At 43.1% G+C, this 21,591-nt stretch overlaps 1 pseudogene; it reads left to right on the top strand.

Moving 5' to 3' along the window:
- The first annotated feature begins 17,458 nt into the window (after positions 1 to 17,458).
- Positions 17,459 to 17,593, top strand: LOC120925162 (annotated as a pseudogene).
- Positions 17,594 to 21,591: the final 3,998 nt, after the last annotated feature.

Genomic DNA, 21,591 nt, shown 5'->3' with positions numbered 1-21,591 from the left:
GATTAAACAAGGCTGCAAAATGTTCGTTGAAATGGTTTACGAGGGGCCGAATTTTGTAGAGCCGGTCAAATTCAGGGTCTCCACGTGGACGACAAAGTGCATTGTCACTGAAATGCAGAAACCGCAGGATCGCCTCGTATCGTTTCCTGGCCATGTGAGCAGAGAACACGGGGATATGGTCGATGGGATGTGTGGACCAATACATCCGCAACTCCGGAAATGTGTGTATGCCCATGTTGAGGGTAAGGCCCAGAAAGATCTTAAATTCGGAAACCAAGAGGTTTCCATTCTTTGGCAAGGAGAGACTGGGGGTTAGCGGCGATGTAGGTACCAGCATATAAATTAGTATGGTCCACAATAGATCTATAGAGATCTTCCGTGAAATACAGCGAATAAAAATCAAGTGACGTTAAGTTCGCTGTATCCACCTGAATACCGGGTTGGCCAGTGAATGGGGGAAGTACGGGTTCTGCAGAAGTGGTGGGGACCTTTCTTGTGAAAAAAAAAGAAGTGGTGGGGACCCAATCAGGATAGGCAAATTCTGCAGGAAGGGCACTATGGGCACGACGGGCCTGTCTTTGTCTTCTTCTTGGTGGCAGCGGGACACTACTTGTGCTTGCCACCTCGCCAGCTTGAACTGTACTTATGGGACTCGCCACGTCGCCACGTCTTACTGCAGTGCTGGATGAACGACCAGGGTGTACTGGTGCTTGCCAATCCACCAGAAGGAATAGCGGCGCTAGTACTGGCTCTCTGCTCCATACGAGGGACCTGCGGTTCTTGCTGCTCAACAACATCAGAATGGGGTCGGGTACGCCTGGCCTTAGCAGGGACCACTACTCCGTCGTCCGAGCTATCTGACATGGAGCCACTGTCGTAAACAGGATCGTATTCTGAGCCAGATTCTGTCAGATGCGTGACCTCCTCTTCTTCACTATCTGACATGCACAGAATCCTGACGGCCTCTTCACCAGTGTACATTCGCTTTGCCATTTTGGGTTTTAAATTTAGTGGTACACTGGTGATGATTCACAGGTAAAAAAAGCACCTGACTATAGAAAGGAAAATGTAGAAAACGCTTCCAAAAAAACTGTTAGCGATCGCAGGGATCAACCTGTCTCTGCGAACGCTGCAGTTGTGTGTTGTGTTTTTGAAGTGACAGTGATCGATCGATACTGCACTTGGGTGGGTTGGGCTGGGCAGAGGGGGAAAACGCAGGTGCTAGCGGGTATCTGGGCTGATTCCGCTAACAATGCGTTTTTGGGTACCCTAAACTGCTGGGTGCGCTAGTATAGATCTGATCAGATCAGGTATCGATCCGTTCAGATACTATACCACTAAGGGGGGTGTATGCTTTGCGAGTGGGTGTAAGCGGTACTGGCACTAACCTAACACTGCCTGGGGCGACGCAGACCATGACTGACGCTAAAATTTAATTTATATCACCCGCCGGGCGATCAGGGGGTTAAACCTTTATTGGGTTATATACGGCGGGTGCCCTGATGCTATAAACAGCAAACTAACTAACCAGCGTCAACCGTAACACTTATACGGTGATCACTGGTGAAAGGGTTAACTAGGGGGCAATCAGGGGTTAAAAACTTTATTTATGGGGGTACCTAACGCTATAGAACCTGGCGGCGAACCTCAAAAAAAACTAACTGCCTAGCGGCAACAGTGACACTAATACAGCGAACAGAAAATCGATCGCTTAGTGACACTGGCAATAGGGGGTGATAGGGTTAACTATGGCGGTGATCAAGGGGTTAAACCTTTATTAGGGTTGGGTAGGGGGCTACCCTTGACCTAATGGGGGCTAAAACGAACTGCCCTAACACTTTTTTCTGTAACACTGACACTAAATGCAGAAATCAAAAAAATAAATGATCCCTGCATTCAGTGACACTGTTACAGGAGACTGGGGGGGGGGCGATCGGCGGTGACTGGAGGGGTTAAATGTGCCTAATGTGCTGGTGTCAGTGTGCTGCTTGGTGCCACTTACTTGTGTGATGTCTTCTCTCCTCAGCGGTGGTCGATATGACCACCACGAGGAGAGATCACACTGTTCCTGCTTCCTGTGTTTACACTAAACACAGGAAGAGGAGGGGGAAGCGCTGGGATAGGCTGAGAGCGATCGCAGAGGGGGAGCTGAAAACGGACAGCCGCCCCCTCATCACGGATCGCTTCTACAGCTTACCGACCCGCACCATGTACCGGGGGGGGGGGTCCCGATCGGACCCCCCACCGCCGTCAAGCAGAGGACGTACAGGTACGTACATGTGCCTCTCCGTGCCATTCTGCTGACGTATATGTACATGAGCAGGTCGGCAAGTGGTTAAACTTCTACATCAGGTGGGAACGATGGTTATGATGATTGAATGCATATAGGGCTGGTTCACACCATAAAAATGTACTCCAGATCCAATCCGGATGCGTTTCTGCATGCGCGTTAATGTGTTTTTGATGCGTTTCTGCATGCATTCCAGATGCTTTTTTTTACTGTACTTGGGTCATGTGGGTTTTTGATGTGTCCAGTGCATTCCGGTGCATTTTTGATCCGTTTTACTGCGTTCCAGTGCATCTAATGTAGGAAAAATGCAGCATGTTCTCCATTTTACTTTTTTCTGGAACTGGAAAGCCCTGGAACTGACTGCACTGGTGTGAACTATGCCATTGGAAACCCATTGCATGCAGTGAGAACTTGCCCCTAGAGATAATCCAGGTTTTTCAGATTTCCCTTTTACTAGATCAGTAACACTTGGGGCCAGTTCACACCGAATGCAGTCCAGTGTGTTTGTTTTTTCTGCATCAAAAACTCATGTAAAGTAGGTCATATGGTTTCTAATGGCATAGTTCACACCAGTGCAGTCAGTTCCAGGGCTTTCCAGTTCCAGAATAAAAAAAAAAGTACAAGTTGCATTTTTCCTTCACTGTACTCTAATGAAATGTAGTAAAACTTCTCAAAAACGCACCGGAATGCATTTTTGATTCATTCCGGTGCATTTTTATACGTTTTACTGAGACCAGACCTCAGTATAGTGAAAAAAAATCTGGAAAAAAAAGCTTCTGGTATGCATCCGGAAACGCATAAAACGCACTGGAACACGCCAAAAACAGTCAGGGGAGATGTTTGTTCTCGGCATACTGAAGGATCAATGGCAAATTATCTACATTTTCTGGTAAGTGGCCTGGTGTATAGTGGGTAGCTTAACCAGTTTAGTTCTTGCACCTGTATACCTTTTGTGGATCAGTGCAATGTTTTCATTTCTGCTATGGGCCTGCCTATTCAGCAATAACTTTATCACTTGCCTTCTTAATGGAGGTACAGTGTATGTATGTATGTGTAATATATATATATATATATATATATATATATAATGTGTGTGTGTGTGTGTGTATATATTATTTTTTTTTAACATATTGCATTTTAACCACTTGAGACCCGCACTGTAGACATAAGACGTCCACAGCGCGACTCTCAACTGCCGGGTGGACGTCCTTTTATTTGAATTCACCGTGCGCGCCGCTGGGAAAAACTGTGCCCGGCGCACTGCTGAGATGCCGATGGGCGTGCCTGGCGGCAGCGATGTCCGCCAGGTACCCGCAATTGGCAGTGACTGCAGGGACGTGGAGCTCTGTGTGTAAACACAGAGCTCCACGTCCTGTCAGGGAGAGAGGAGACCGATGCTGTGTCCCTTGTAGATAGAGACACAGCATCGGTCACCTCCCCCAGTCAGTCCCCCTCCCCCACAGTAAGAATCACACCCAGGGAATACATTTAACCCCTTCCTCACCCCCTAGTGTTAACCCCTTCTCTGCCAGTCACATTTATACAGTAATCGGTGCATTTTTATAGCTGTATAAATGTGAATGGTCCCAAAATAGTGTCAAAAGTGTCCGATATGTCCGCCGCAATATCGCAGGCCTGACAAAAAAAAATCGCAGATCGCCGCCATTACTAGTAAAAAAAAAAAAAAAAATCATAAATCTATTCCCTATTTTGTAGCGCAATAACTTTCGCGCAAACCAATCAATATACGCTTATTGCGATTTTTTATTTTTTTAACAAAAATATGTAAAAGAATTTTTTTTTTTTTTACATGGGATATTATTATAACAAAAAGTAAAAAATATTGTGGGGTTTTTTTTTCAAGTTTTTTTGTTCATAGCGCAAAAAATAAAAATCGCAGAGATGATCAAATACCACCAAAAGAAAGCTCTATCTGTGGGAAAAAGATGGTAAAAATATAATTTGGGTACAGTGCTGTATGACCGCGCAATTGTCCTTCAAAATGAGTCAGCGCTGAAAGCTGAAAATTGGTCTGGGCAGGAAGGTGGTTTAAGTGCCCAGTAATGAAGTAGTTAAGCAATCGGTTATACTTAATTTATACATACCTTCACGCTAAAAACTATTGCAATTCCTTACCCTATCAAGCCTACCAGCACTCCAATATATTACAATCCACTGATAATTTAATTAAGGAATGAGTGCAGCACTAAAAATTTCTTAAAGTGCAAATAAATACTATAAAGTGCACTGGGGCGTGTTCCGACACATGGAGAGCTAGGACGTGTGTCCAGGAGCTCCCACGCACACCGCTCACCATACAGCTCATCACCAGCTGATGCCGATGCCTTTCACCGCCGGCTGAAGGAACCTGCTCAAGCCTGCTCAAGCCGTTAAGTCTGGATCAGATACTGGACGCTGGACAGCTTACCTGCTGTATACCGCTCTCACTTTCATGCCGCACGCTGCATACTCTGAATGCTCTGAACACCGCAACGGAGGAGAGGAGAGGTGAGATCCGTTTCTCAAGGTGGCTGATCAGCTGAGCTGCCGAGTGACCGAGTTACCGAGTGATTGATTGACTGACTCAGAGAGACGCTGAGAGACGCTGTTTCGTTTGCTCTTACCCACACTTACCTGCTCACTTGCTCACTTGCTCCACGCTGCTTCACTCATATCGCATCATACTGCTTCACACTGCTTTAGAATCAGCTTGAAGCCGCTCAGCTGTCCGCCCAGCTGTCCGTCCAGCTCAGCCACCTACACTGCTTTGCTTCGCTCCATATACAGCCTATAGCCTACAGCCTACAGCTTACCATACTTGCTCCACGCCGCTCTGCCTTGCCGCTTTGTCGCTTTTCTGCTCTGCTCTGCATATATGCTCTATATATTTCTCCATATCCAGCTGATATATCTGACACATTTAGTCGACATCAGCTGGAGGACTATCTAGGATGTGAGCTGCCATTCACTAAGCTGTACATCGCTTACCAGTAAGATTTGCCGAGAGGCGCTGCTCATCTGTCTCACTGTCTCACTTGATCCATATTTTGCATATTTTGATACATACTGATCCACACCGCCCTGCCCTACCCTGTATAGCCGGTATACTATATATTGCTCCGCACTTGGCGGGGGGGGATTAAGGCTAGATAGACATTGAGACACTGAGACACTGAGAGTCATTGACATTGAGAGATATTAAGAGCCGCTGGTCAGGTGAGGTCAGGTGAGTTGCTGGACACCTGGCCACTATACCGATTTATATACTGCTCTGTACTGCTTTGTACTGCCCTGTACACGCTACATTCTCGGCCCTGGGATCCAGGTAATGGGACGGAAGAGAGGAGGAGAGGCTCGTCATCCCACGGAATTAAACAGGGAAGGCGATATAGATCGCTTTTTTTTCTCCCGCCTGAGACCAGACCAGCGGAGCGCGCCTTTAGCAGAGATGGCCTCAGGTCGTTCTACGGTTCCTCATGAGGCACCACATGTATCGCATGGGTCGCGTGGATCGCATGGAGCACATGGCTCGTCCACACAACAACGCTCACAGCGCCAAACTACAGGTATGAAAACGAGGCAGAGAGTGCTCTCTCCCCCTGACTCAGATGATGGCTCAGCCCGCTCTACTGGTCACTCCCCAGACCCCCGTCACCCACAAACAGATTGGGATAGATTGCCCACCATGCATGACTTTGAGGCATTTGTTCAGCGCATGGAGCGTTCTTATAAACAGGAGATATCTGAACTTCGCAGGGATGTTACCAATAGGCTAGAAGACCTGGAGCAAAGTGTAGAGGACACCGTGACTACCTTACAAACTCATGAAGCTACACTGAACGATCACTCTGCTCAGATTCAGCAGCTTATGTTAGCTCAAGACGACCAGGAGAATAGAGCGAGATGCAATAACATCCGCGTACGTGGCCTCCCTGAGTCGATCGAAATTAAAGATCTGGCTTCAGTGATCACCGCCATCTTTAACAATCTGCTTCAGAAAGATAAAGAAGCTCCAATGGAGCTCGACCGAGTACATAGAGCATTGGGTCCCAAAAACCCAAACCTAGAGCACCCGAGAGACGTGATCTGCAGGGTTCATTTCTATGCAGTTAAAGATGCTATTATGCAAGCAGCCCGCAAGCAGGAATCCATCCAATTTGATGAAGCTCAAATACATCTCTTACCAGACGTCTCAAAATTAACCCTAGACTTACGCCGGGCCTTGAAGCCCCTCACCGAAGCCCTCTGTGTTAAACATATTAAATATCGTTGGGGGTTCCCCTTCCAGTTAACCGCATTCCATGAGGGCAAATCTGCATATTTTCGTACTTTGGAAGATCTCCCCAAGTTCGTAGGAACATTTGAACTACCTCAGATCGCCATACACGATTGGCCTTTGCGGGCAGTACCCCCGAGACTTCAGCTTCCCTCTATTTGGAAGACTAAATCTAAGAAACCACGATCACACCGAGCCGAGTCACCTAAGCCTCCTCTGGGGTGACGTGGTGACCATCATTGTCCGGGTTATCATCCCACCTCTGTGGTGACGTGATAACCATCATTACCTGGGTTATAATTTCACCTTTGTAGCATTTGCTGCAACATTAGTTGCTGTTGGTATTATATTTTGTTTTGCATCAGATTTTGTATTTTTGTTTTTTCTTCTTTTTGGGATGCGGTGTGTGTGGGTTGTTTCCCTCTCTGTGTGAGGATTACGGTACCCCATTTAGGATTCTCAGCTCCCTCTGTGGGATTGGCTGAAATGTTGCTAGCAACAAGATTAGATTGGCCACTTAGGCCCTATTTTTTTTTTCTTCTCTTCTTTCTTCTCTCTCACTATATTCCTTCCTTCTTTACCTTGGAGTCGGCGAACCCCCTTTCGGTAAGTAATTATTGGTTTCTTGTTGAGCTTTTTTCTCTCTTTTTCGTATGGCCGCTTCCGCTTACCTAACCGTATCCTCTCTGAACTGTAGAGGCCTGAATGCCCCGGAGAAGAGGAGACAGATTATGTATCATTTTCATAAATTCCACACACAAATTCTCCTCTTACAAGAGACACACTTTAGACTAGGCTCAATCCCTAAATTTTTTTATAAACAATATCCTACTGGGTTCCATAGTACTAATCCTACATCGAAGTCCAAAGGGGTCTCTATTTTTTTTCATGTTTCCTTCATGCCAGACATCTTAGACTCCTATATAGATACTGCCGGAAGATTTTTTTTTTAAATTGTCCTATAAAAAAGTCATATACACGGTGATTAATGTATATTCTCCTAACCAGGACCAGTTGCCATTTTTTACCACCATGCTCTCCCGCCTGAGGAAGTTCAGCTTAACCAACATGATTCTTGGTGGTGACTTCAACGTTGCTCTAATACCCCGCCTAGATACATCAAATGGTAAGTCCTCGCTTTCTCTGGCTACCACCACCAGGCTGTGCACTTTATTTTCTGACCTCTCCCTGGTAGACGTGTGGAGAGTACTCCATCCCTCTGCCAGGGACTACACATATTTCTCCCCTGCACACTTATCCTACAGCAGACTGGATTATATACTTATTTCCCAGTCGCTGTTGGACTTTTCCCCTACTACTTCGATTGGCCTCACATTATGGTCAGACCACGCACCTATTCATATGACCTTGGGAAAAGTACCTCCTCATAAACTCAAAACCTCCTGGAGGCTTAATGACAATTTATTGACAGACTCAGTCTGCATTGCCGATATTACTCAGACTATCACAAACTTTATTATCGATCATACAAACGATGACACTAATCCACTCATAAAATGGGAAGCACTTAAATGTGTTCTACGAGGCACGTTTATTAAACATGGTTCCAGATTAAAAAAAAAACGGCAGGCAGATACCAATCGCCTCTTGACGATCATTGCTTCTTTGGAGGACTCTAATAAGCGTTCCCCTGATGCATCCAAAACTGTGGATCTGGCTAACGCCCGTCGGGATTTACTGCAGATTATTGCAGATCGATCTCTGGTGGCTAGAGACAAAGGACGATTTTCATATTATTCCCAGGCTAATAAATGTGGTAAACGACTGGCAAATGTATTAAACTCGCCCCAGACTAGGAAACATATCTCGTTCATTTCCTCTACGAGTAAGGGTAAACTGACGGCTAGCTCTGCAATTGCAGAGGAATTCCGCCAATATTACTCAGATCTTTATAACCTTCCTCCCCAGACCCCTCTATCTCCACCGGACCATAGCGGTCTACCACCAGATATGTCTGCCTATATTACTGAAACCTCACTCCCATCCATCGTAACAACGGACTCCGATGAATTAGAACAACCTCTTACTGACATTGATTTTTTATCTACCATCAAAGAATTAAAAAACGGTAAAAGCCCTGGCCCGGACGGGTTCACTTCCCGTTTTTATAAAACATTTGGAACACAACTGGCCCCTATTTTAGCGAAGGCTTTCAATAACATTAGTGAACAATGTTCTTTGTCTCCCTCTCTTTTACTGGCACAGATAGTGGTTATTCCTAAGCCAGGCAAAGACCATTCCCAGTGCTCTAACTATAGGCCGATATCCCTCCTGAATGTCGACCTAAAGTTATTTGCAAAAATTCTCGCAGACCGCCTCGCGACATTTCTTTCAAATATTGTGCACGGAGATCAGGTGGGGTTTGTCCCTGGCCGTGAAGCCAGGGACAACACCACCAAGACTCTCCATCTGATTAGTTATGTTCAAAACCACCGGATACCGGCGTGCCTTCTCTCCTGTGATGCAGAGAAGGCATTTGACCGGGTCAGCTGGCCTTTTTTGCAAGCTACACTCACTCAGATAGGGTTGGGACCGAAGATGCTATCTCGCATTATGTCCTTGTACACTTCCCCTCACGCCACTGTGCTGGTGAACGGTGTTCAGTCAGGCACGGTGTCGATCGGGAATGGTACTAGACAAGGCTGCCCCTTATCCCCCCTCCTCTTTGTGTTGGTTATAGAACACCTGGCCCAGGCACTTAGAACAAATCCGAGTATAAGAGGAATACAAACACCATCTTCCAACTGTAAATTATCTCTATATGCAGACGACCTGCTCCTTTATGTAACCCATCCCCATACAAGTATCCCGTCTATTTTGCAAGAACTGGCCAGGTTTGGTAGGTTTAGCAACTATAAATTAAACCTATCTAAAACGGAAGCTTTAAACATATCTCTACCTCAATCAATCCTCAACATCCTTAAATCTAATTTTTCATTTCAATGGAGGCAGAGCTCTATTTCTTACTTAGGAACAGCCATTCCTACACAGCTATCGGAGGTTTATACCCTAAATTATTGCCCTCTTTTAACAAAATTAAGACGCCTTATGGAGGATCGTTTAGACCTTCCCATATCTTGGTTTGGGCGAATGAATGTTTTGAAAATGGACGTTCTGCCTAAGACACTATACCTATTCCAGGCACTTCCGATAGCGCTGCCCTCTGCTTTTTTTCGTTCACTTCGATCAATGGCCATCCGGTTTGTCTGGAGAGGAAATCCTCCAAGGCTAAAACATAAACTCTTATGCTCCCCTGTTACTAATGGAGGAACAGCCCTCCCTGATTTCGAATTATACCACACCTCTGCGGTACTTTCACGTGTTCTAGAGTGGTTTCCTCGTCCCCTATGTAAAGTCTCCACTATGGTAGAGCAAGATCTATCCCCTGTAGACCTCAGGGCTCTACCATGGGGGTACGCCAAGACATATAGGTCTTTTAGAGGGTTGTCTCCTTTGACTTTAGATGCCTTGGATATCTGGTATAGGAAGAGGGAGGCATATGCCCTCTCAACTGATCCAGGGCCCCTGACCTCATTGTTCGACAATCCAGCCCTTCCGGAGAGTAGATGTATTTCGACAATAGACAATTACAACAGAGACTCATGGCCTACTGCCAACTGCTACTTGAATGCTTTGTCCGGGATATTTATTACATCTAAACCTATGATCTCTTCCCGAGTGACCTGGCTTACCCGACTACACCTTTCAGCATACTGTAAATCGCTTCATGAAAGTGGCCAGGTCCATAGACCGTTGACTAACTTCGAGCAACTATGCTCTGTCTCACACACTCCGCCACACACCTTATCTCAGATATATAAACTGATCCTGGGTCATACACATGACTCCTTACCCAGGTTTGCTGCAGCCTGGTCGGAGGACTTAGGTAAAGATATCAGTGAGGCAGATTGGCATAAATCTTTCTTTTATACACATAAGTCTTCTATTTCGAGCTATGCTCAAGAAAAAAATTACAAAGTATTGGCAAGATGGTATCGTGTCCCAGTCACCCTCAAGATCATGTTCCCTTCCGCTTCTGACTCCTGCTGGAGATGCAATCACGATATTGGTACGTATTGCCATACATGGTGGGACTGTGACATAATCCGCCCTTTTTGGGAAATGATTTTTCAGATCTATGGAGACCTCTATGATAAAATACTAACCCCTTCTCCCTTTATAGCCCTCCTTTCCATTCTCCCTGGTTCTTTTAAGTTTGAAAATCATACCCTTCTAAAATTCTGTGTCAGTGCTGGTAGACAGTTGATTTCCAGACATTGGAAATCTCCTGCCCCTCCGACTCTGGTCGAATGGGTAAGCGAGATGAACAATATCATGCTTATGGAGGAAATGCATGCCAAATCTCTTGACACCCAGGCTAGATTTCTTTCTATTTGGAGTGTATGGAAACAGTATAGCACCTCGGATAGATTAAAATCTAGGTTGAGCTCATCTTAACCCATCTTAACCCTTTGTGAATTACTAAAAATGCCGGCCTACACCATCTTATCAGGATGAAAGGCCGCCCTGTACTGGAAGACGCCGACTCCCCCCCCCCCCTCTCCCCTACACCTTCCCCTTCTCCTTTCCTTCATTTACTTCCTCTTTCCTTTTTCTGCTTTTCTTTTTAGCTTTCTCTTCTTGACCCCATCATATATTTTTAGTTCTGTTCTATTTTTGTTATGTGGCCTTTACTTGGGGTTAACTAAATTAAATGGATTATATTTAGTCCTTACCTGTTGTCTGTGGGCTTGGTACTTTTACCAAGCGCCCAGACAACAATGTTTCTATCTCTTGGTTCTCTCTTCGAGCCATGACTATATAAATATTATAGATATCTCCGCCCCAATCTCGGCTGCAGTAGGTTCCCAGAGGGGCAGTGGGGACTGGGGTGGCTTTAATTCTATGTTAGGTTAGAACTTATCAGGTATTATTCATATAAGTATATTTTATTAATCTGTCTACCTAACATTTATTTCCATGTATCTTTTTCTCCAAGCACTGGCTACAGTAATTTAAATGCTATCTATATCATTTATAACAACATTTTCATTTAACTGTATTAATCGGGTAAACCGATGTTGGGTTTATGACCCGGTTGTTGTTGTTGTTATGTTTGTCTAAAAATTTGAAATTAAAAACTTATTGAACTCTATAAAGTGCACTGTGCAAACCAGTGGACCATAAATAAAATAAAATGTTTGTACAATAAAAAACAAAATAATATATGATCATTCCAAATAAAACACTAATAAAAAAAAAAAGTAAGAGAACAGTTGAAACTGATCAAAGTCCCTGATATAAAGCTAAATAACAATAGCGTGAGTGTGTAGAAAAACAAAAAGGTGATAAGCTTCCTTGCTAACTTCAGCAATATATGGTAATCCAGGTGCATCTCAGGCCTTGTCCTCTTCAGATATGGGGGATTCTGGAAACTCAATGAAAGAAGGGCGCACCAGCCTAATGCATTACCTAAGATACATTTTTTTAAATATATAAAAACAATGCAATATACTCACAAACCCAGTTGGGTATCAGGCTTAAATACATAAAGCAAAACTAACTCCAATAAGACTGGGTATACCCCACGAAACATGTTCGTTTCTGGTCCTGCTTTGTGATGTCGCTGATGCACACCTAGAGTTGTGCTTGTTGGCAGTGGCGGCTGGTGATCAAAATTTTTGGGGGGCGCAAACTAAATAAAAAAAAAACATCAAACGCAGCCACTGTGCCCATCAGACGCAGCCACTGTGCCCATCAAACGCAGCCACTGTGCCCACTGTGCTCTAATCAGGTGCTTTCAAAAAACACCCCCTGCAATGCATGAATCTATGGGGATATAGCGGTGCCAGGAGAGAGGGGGCGGCACCCATGCGCCCCTTATGCACGCACCACCACTGCTTGTTGGAGTTTTTCACTTTCTGCATTTATGCCTGATACCCACCCAACTGTGTGAGTATATTGCATTGTTTTTATACATTCGAATAAATGGTGCCTTAGGTAATGCACAAGGCTGGCGCACCCTTCTTGTGTTCTTTCATTAAGTTTGCATGTGTATGTGTGGCATAATTCGGTAAAGATATTCCCCCTTACAGCTTATTTGTGTAAATGCCAGTACTTCCTTAAATAGCACTGTAGTAGCATAAAAAAAACAACAATCCAAAACAGCCTAACACCCAAAGTTTGTTTCCCAGGCAGATTCAGGATAATTAAATATGAAATGTAGTTACTATGGGTCACAGGTCTGCATCAAAAGTCAGACCGTTTTTAATGCAAGGTACTTTTTAATTTGACATGCCCCTCCATTCCTTTCACTTTACAAATGTTATTTTTTTACAGTGCATATTACAATTCATGTTTATTTTCATTTGCTGATCTTATTTAATGCAAAAATCTAAAGGTTATCTTTTAGTGGTTTTGCTTTGAAACAAATAGAGTAAATTTTTACATGTCATTAATTATTTTGTGTAAATTTGGATTTTGCTTTTTATTGCAAATCAAATATCACAAGTCTTCTAGTGATCCGAACACAATGTATGGTTGACAAAGCAACCGGTAATTTCCTGATAATGAGCTATTAAGTTTTGTGTTAGCTTGGATGAATTGCAAACATCACACCAGATAAAACAAAGCATATTAGGGTTTCAGAAGAATTAATTTACATACTTTAGCAACTCTCAGAATTAACCATTGCTGGGATCATGGCACTCTTATGAAAAGAGACTGCATTATCTCCAGTGAGAGGTGTAAACCCAATTAACCTCTCTTAGTTGCCCCAATTTGGTCTGTTAAATATACTGTTGAATGTGTTTTGTTATACAGTGGGTATAGAAAAGAATCGTCCCCTTAAAAATAGTCACATTTTGTTGCTTTGCAGCCTAAAATTAAGACCGTGACAATTTTTGTTTTCATCCAGTTGTGGACAGACACATGTCAGAAGATGGATACAAAAAAAAATCAAAGGCTTTATCAATGCTTAGAAGCACAGTGAAATATAGTATTAAGAAGTGGAAGGTATTTGGTACAACACATACCCTCCCTGGATCCAAACTGGATGAGCAAGGAGGAAACAGTCAGAGAAGCTACCAGGAGGCCTACAGCAACTCTGAAGCAGTTGCAGAAATTTTTGGCAGAGTGGTCATTGTGTGCATGTGACAATATCACACATGTGGCTTGTATGGGAGTGTTGCAAGCAAAAGGCCACATGGAAAAAGGTGTTCTGGTCAAATGGGACTAAAATTTTATTATTTGACCTTGACGCCAAACAATGTGTGGCGGAGATCCAATACAGCTCACCATCCACATATCACAATTCCTACAGTATAACATTGGGGGTGTAATATCCTGTTATGGGGGTGTCTCTCTGCAGCAGGGACTGGAGCACTTGTCAGGATAGAAGGAAAAAGGGATGGGGCAAATTCTTAAAGTGGAAGTAAACCCTCCTATATTTTTCAGCCAAGGAAGCAGCCATCTTGGCCTTTGTTCAATCTTCAACTGCCATGAAGCTGCACATGTGATCAGTTATGAAACCAACCATTGGATGGTTTGACAGTTTGGTTGAGAGCACAACCAATGTGCAGTTAGCATTCCCGGCATGCCGGGAATTTTAACAGTTTTTTTAAGTGTTACATTGATAGGTTTACTTCCGCTTTAAGGGAAATCTGATGCCCTCTGCCAGAAAGCTGTCAATGGGAAAAAAGTTTACATTCCATCATGCATGACAATGACCCAAAGCACACCAGCAAAAATTACTACAAAATGGTTGAAGGCAAAAAAGGTGAATGTCCTTGCATGGCATATTCAGAGCCCAAACTTAAACCCCATTGAAAATCTGTGGAATGACTTGAAGACTGCAATCCGCAGTCACCATAAAATTTAACCGAACACGAGCAGTTCAGCAAAGAAGAGTTCAAATATTGCAAAGTCTAGATGTGTAAAGTTAGTAGAGACATATCCCAACAAACTAAAGGCTGTAATTAAAGCAAAAGGAGAAAAGAGAGATAGTGGGATTTTGAATGAGGTATATGACACAAAATATTCAAGCCTATTTGTCATCAACACATGACATGGCATGTAGCGATAAGTACATAACTAGAGTTTGATAATTCCATAACATACAGTTAGGTCTCTATATATTTGGACACAGGCACAATTTTCATACCTTTTGGCTCTGTATGCCACCAGAATAAAATTAAACAATCCAAATGAATTTGAAGTGCAGACTTTCAGCTTTAAGTCAAGGGGTTGAACACAAATATCAAGTACAAATTTTAGGAACTACAACTATTTGTATACACAATCCCTCCATTTTCAGGGGCTCAAATGTAATTGGACAAATGAATAGATTCATGAATAAAATGTGCATTTATATTTTGTTTAGAATCCTTCACTGGCAATGACTGCCTGAAGTCTCTAACTCCTTTCTGGTGCTTTGCTAAGCTCTAAGGCCCCTTTCACACTGGGGCGTTTTTCAAACGTTATTCAAACGTTATTCGAGCCTTTTTCAAGCGCTATTCGAGCGTTATTCGAGCAAAGCCTCGTCTTCAATCACAATGTGCTGGTAAAGCACCGCTAAGACCCTAACGTTTTAGGGCGTTTTTTCAGTGCCTCAGTGTGAAAGGGTAAGGCGTTTTTACAGCGCTTTCAATGGAGAGGGGCGTTTTTGGAGCATTTTTTTCAGCACCCAAAAGCTGCTCCAAAGATGCTGCTTGCAGGACTCAGTGTTAAAGGGTCCATTGAGATGCATGGAGAGCGTTTTATGAGCGTTTTAATAGCACTATTTTTAAGGCTAAAACACTGTAAAAATGCTTCAGTGTGAAAGGGGTCTTACTGCAACTATCTTCGGTGGTTCTTTGTGGGTCTTTCTGTCTTTAGTTTTGCCTTCAGCAAGTGAAATGCATGCTCAATTGGGTTGAGATCAAGTTATTAACTCGGCCATTGCAGAATATTCCACTTCTTTTCCTTTAACAGATCCTGGGTTGCTTTTGTAGTGTGTTTTGGATCATTGTCCATCTGTACTGTGAAGCGCGTCCAATCAACTATTCTCCATTTGGCTGAATCTGGGATGATAGTATATGTCTAAACACTGCAGAATTCATCCGGGTGCTTCTGTCTTCTGTCACATCATCAATAAACACCAATGACCTAGTATCACTGAAAGCCATGCATGCCCATGCCATCATACTGCCTTCACCATGTTTTACAGATGATGTTGTTTGCTTTGGATCATGAGCTGTTCAAAAGCCTTCTCCACACTTTTTTCTTCCCATCATTCTGGTACAGATTAATCTTGGTTTCAAGAATGCTTTTCCAGAACTGGTCTGGCTTTCTTAGATGTTTTTTGCAAAGTCAAATCTATCTTTTCTATTCTTCAGGCTTATGAATTGTTTACACCTTGTAGTGAACCCTCTGTATTACCTCTCGTGAAGTCTTCTCTTGATTGTAGACTTTGACAATGATACGCCCATCTCCTCAAGAGTGTCCTTCACTGGTCTGGATGTTGTGAATGGGTTTTTCTTTACCATAGAGAGGATTCTGCGATCATCCACCACTGTTGTCTTCCATGGATGTCTTCCATGGATGTTCAGGCCTTTTTATGTTGCTGAGCTCACCAGTGCATTTTTCTTTCCTCAGAGTGTACCAAACTGTTGATTTTGCCACTCCTAATGTTGCTACTGTCTCTCTGATGGATATATTTAATCGTTGAAGCCTTACAATGGCCTATTTCGCATGTACAGCTCTTTTTAAACGCATGATGTAGGTTCACAGCAATAGATTCCAAATGCAAATACCACACTTAGAATCAACTCCAGACCTTTTACCTGCTTAATTGATAAAGAAATAAGGAGTAGCCCACACCTGGCCATGAAACGACTTTTGATTCAGTTGTCCAATTACTTTTGGTCCCTTAAAGGGGGATGGCTATTCTTAAGAGCTGTAATTCCTAAACCCATCCTCCGATTTGGATGCACATACCCTCAAATTAAACCTGAGAGTGTGCACTTTCAGCCCATATTCATATATAACTATAGCTTGATTATTTTTTGGTATAAAAAAAATAAAATTGTGCCTGTGTCCAAATACATATGGACCTAACTGTACATAATGACATAAAAGCAACACATGTTTATACATAGATCGCTAGGAAGCACATTGTAGTGACCTGGAATGTGAGCCAAAGTTACTGAGTATTGTGTGGTCAGTGGGTAAGTACAAATGAGTGCAGATGAGAACTAGACTATATGTTAAAAACATGACTGCATCCAATCATCTCAACGCGTTTCGTGGATTCGCTCTACTTCTTCAGAAGGGGACGCATTGTATATCTGCAAAAGGTATTTAGTCTAATTTAGTCTACTATTTGAACTCCATTAACAGAACAAGTAAGGGCAGCGAAAAAAAGGGAGACTATCCACCCTAGGGTACTTGCATATCAGTAAAGATTAAACTCCTAAAGTACTGTAACCCATGACTGGTGGAAAAATCTATCCCGGGAGCTGTGGTGAATGGAGACCCATGGAGAAGCCGGGCACACAAACATACACCTAAGGGAGAGAGAGTCTCCATGTTTGTATTTTTATGTATGGTTGGAGTCACACTGTCATTGCAAACAATACAGAGACTATTTCTCTCTTGGGTTGTATGTTTGAGGGAGAGTCCCAGACAGCCAAGTCTCTTGTGCAACATAGCTGGGTGGAGATGGAGCTCAGGTGCTGCACACACAAGGCTTTTTATCTTAACAACTTGCGGACCATGCTATAGCTGAATGATGGCTACAGCGCGGCTGGCTAGTTCTAGTTCTGGGGCGCACAACCGGAAGTGTCCGTAATGGCTGGGTCTTAGGGACACTGCACATCACTGATTGATCACTGATCGCTTCTCGGCCTTTTGGCTAAGATCAAGTGTAGTATCTGTTCTTATCAGTTGCTAGGAGGTGGTGCTATGCTAACCGTCCCCAGTACATGGCGAGGTGGAAAGGGATGGTGGTGGCATATGCAAAACCTACTGGTGTAATGGCGAAAGCCTCCTGATGGCAATGGAGAACCATTGGGTCGAAGCCGGAGGGTCAGGTCCCTGGCCTTCTGGCCTAGATTTTACGCAGTCTCTAACCTCCCAGTTTTTCGGGAGAGAACTCTGACCCCAATCCTACTGTTAAGGGGTGCTAGGTTTTCGGTTAGTACCTCCTGAATATAATTAGGTTTGAGTGATGGGGAGAGCTAGGTGAGTCAGGGCTCTCTCCCTGAGCTTTCAGAGCTCCTGTTCCTTCCTGGTGGGGAAGAGTGCTGTATTGGTCTGGGCTGTTGGCCAGGGTTGAGAGAGAGGCCCGTGGTGAGTGGCAGTCCAGGGGTGCCGTACTTGCACTATAACGAGTATCGGCACCTTGATCATTTCACTACATACACTTTTTTCCCACCTGCCTCTAGGGCCGAGGCCTTATGGAATTTTTGATTCCTGGCTGGAGGGCTGGCCATCGTATTGCATGATGGTCACTTTCACCCCTCCCATCTTCCTTCTCCCCCACTTTATTTCTATTTATCCCTGTGTACGTCACTTTTATGTCTTTTCTTGTTGGTTGTCTACACGTTTGGGGGAGCCCCACCAAGTACTTGGGTGGGTCGGCAGACCCTCCAGAGAATGGGCTCCGTCTGGTTTTGGCCAGATGGACCATGCGAGTACCTCAGTCCCCCATCTGGAGAATAACGCCCCGGGGATCAGGGTAAGGTCCTTCCTTGTGGAGGACAAGTGTAACACCCGTTTGCACATTTTGTGTTACTCTTTATGTGTGTGCACTTTTTTTGGCGCTGGGTGGAGTTTGTGGGTGTGTTTTAAACGCCATGGGCTTTTCAAAAAAATAAAATAAACGTAATATATATCCTTATACACATCTTTTTCTCAGTGAGTACTTTGAGTCACCTACTGGAACGATACTAGTCCCTTGTGCCTGCATTATATCCATCTCTGTTTGTCCTCATGGATCCCTACTGATCCTTTTCCCACATCTCCTGGGCTAGACATCCCTGGTGGTCACTATCGGAATGTGATCCTGCACATTCTATTAAGCTGATATGCAAGTATGGGTCTCCTAATGGAGACTCTTAGCTTTACAAAATCTATAGCAGATATCACCTACTGGTTATGTATTTCAACACGGTTTTACTTTATAGATTACTATGTGGGCATTAGCTCCTGGGGAAGTGAAATGTTTTTCATGAAATACATTGAGTTCGATGATGCACCTTTACACTTACTACATATGGGCATTTAGGAAACTGTATTTCAACATGGAATTTATGATGTAATCATAAAAAGTCAGCTTGCCAACATGGTATCTGTTTTACCTGTTTCATATGCCATTTTACTATTATATTTTTAAATAAAATTGCTACCTACTTTTACTACTTTGGGTGTCATTTAAAGTAGCACTGGGCAAATTTTTGGTGCTTGTAAGATGATAAACCTTCTGCCTTTACAAAAATGTAACTTTATCACTTGGCAGTTTCAGTCCACTGAATCTGCTCTGCATTCTGGCCTCTGACTCATCTTTTTGCTGCTCCATTTCTCTACATCACCACATCAGGATGGGAAATGCTGCTAGAGCTACCCACTCATATTCTAGCACTGAAGATTAGAATACTGGGACACCTGTGTCACAGCACCACAAGTTCAAGTGGAACTAAATGTAAAAATTTAAAATTTGCAAACAGGCTTTTTATTGCAGAAGAGACACGCAATGCCCTGTCTGCAGCAAAGTACACTTACCTTTACTATTCCTAGTCCTCTGTGGAATGTAGACTGAGTTGCGCATACATAGGTCAGGTTACATTGCGGCAGACTGCCAGTGTTAGAACCCAGGGAGAAAATGTCAGTGCTGCTGAGGAACCTCTCAGGCGTCAGATCATTGGGCCATAGGTGAGTATTTGTGTGTATGTTGGGAAGGGGTAATTTTATTTATTTTGTGTAATTTAGCTTGAAACTGTCACTTCAATTTTGAGAAAGAGAAACCATACACATTGCTTGGATTTCCAAAGAGAATTATGTTTGCTTGACCATGTGAATCTTATTTTTTTTTTTAAATGGTATTATGACAAAAGCTGAATCCTCTGCATCCCTGTAGAAGTATCTGCATTCCTTTATATGAACCTTACGACCCCCTTTACATAATGCATTGTGTTATTACAATGCTTTATTGTGCTTTAAAGCTGCACATTCACCTTAACATGCTATATCAGGCATGTACCTTTTTATAGGGCAGCAGACTGAAAAGCATGGCATTGTGGTGTACTGCATTGTAGGTGCGTTGCCCGATACAGTAAATGTCAACATGTGGTATGAGTTTTGCCATGCTTAAAAGATCTCACCAAAAATGAAAATCTTAGCTCAGAGAATGTCTGGAATTTGATATATAGTTGGATATATAAGATTTCTGGGTACATTCTGAACACCATATGTAAAAAAGTGTAGGTTACCAAATTGCAAGGGACCCCATTTAAATATATTGACAATCGTAGAAAAGTTCTGAGTTTACTATGAACTCTTCCTGATCAATGGTATAGTACTAACTAAAGACACTATAGTTTCACTTTAAGAACTAGAGAAGTGAACCTCTTTGATCCCTTCCATTCCAGTACAATATGAAATGTGACAGTCTCAATCTAGCCCTAATAAAACATTCAAAAAATATGATTCCACCTTGTTTTGTTAAGATTTTTTTCCTCTTTATAGAACTGTCAATCTTCGTTCCAAAAAAGCCTGAGACAGAGAACTGCTAAGGTCTCCAGAGAGGTGCAGTGTCTCAAGGTCACAGTGATGTACGCTGTCGGAGGAATCATAAGATGAATACATAGTGTGAATAAATAAAGGGCTACTCTACAGTCTTGGGGTCATAGTCATGCCTAGTAGTAGCAGATCCCAAGGGTGCTTCAAAAAGTAAAAGCAGGTTCAGGAGCTCTGTGGTATTCTAAACCATAATAGCTTTAAACGTAATCCTTTTTGACTTATGTACCGTAATTAAAAAATGTAACTCTACCTTTAAAAGAGAAGTATAGAAATGCCAAAAAAATACTCGCCTAGATGGCTGCAGCACTGATCGCAGCTGCAGCTGTCCCTCACTGGCTCTATCCCAGGAACTGAGCAATCAAACACTACTGATTGTTCAGTTCTCCCCTCTTTTCTGTTTCTGATGCATTTTTTGCACTTATTTTATGTGTTTTTGCATTTTTTATGCTTTTTTTGGACAATTTGTTGGGTGAATTAAAAAATGCAAAACGCTGCAAAAACACACTACATGCTTTTCTAAAACTTCTCCACTGAACCAAAAAAGCACAGTTTTGCACAATTTTGCATTTTAAATAAGTCCCTGACCCTTTCCAAAAATGCAGCAGCTGAAAAAAGCATAGATGTGAACGTGTTTCATTGGAAACCATGTTAAATTAACCTTTTCTGCAAAAAGCACCAAACAACATATAGGTGTGAACCAGGCTTAAAATGTGAATTCTCACACAGTAGAAATGTTCTTTTATTTCCTCTTATGTCTCTGGGACAGGAAGTGAGGGGAAATCTCCCCAATGTCTTTACCGAGAGAAGCTAACCCCTTTTCTTGAAATTTTTCTATTAATACTCCTGGTTGCACAATAGCCACTGTATCTCCTCTCTGCAGCTTCCAGATTGATTAATTGCTCAGCTGAAAATGGAGACAAAGGGTTGGCTTGTAATGTTGGTTTGGGCACCGAATCATGGATGCTCACCTTTGCATGTGGTGCATTGTTTTGAGTTAACCACAGGATGTTATATAGGTTCAGGGTCATGGTTTGCCAGTGGTTCTGGCAAAAGTCTGTTGTATCAGGCAATACTGCACCTGTGCAGCTTCTTTTTTTGGATTCTTCACTGTACACGTGCACACTGATTTCTTCTTTAGGGTGCACTTCTCATGGTTGGTACTAGCAGTTCCCAAATTACAGCACAGTAATCTTTGGATGCCTGCTTGGGTTCAGCATACTATAGTGCC

The sequence above is a fragment of the Rana temporaria genome, chromosome 1, assembly GCF_905171775.1.
Source record: "Rana temporaria chromosome 1, aRanTem1.1, whole genome shotgun sequence".
NCBI lineage: Eukaryota > Metazoa > Chordata > Amphibia > Anura > Ranidae > Rana > Rana temporaria.
Note: the sequence above shows the minus strand (reverse complement) of the source record. Positions and strands in the feature narration are given on the sequence as shown.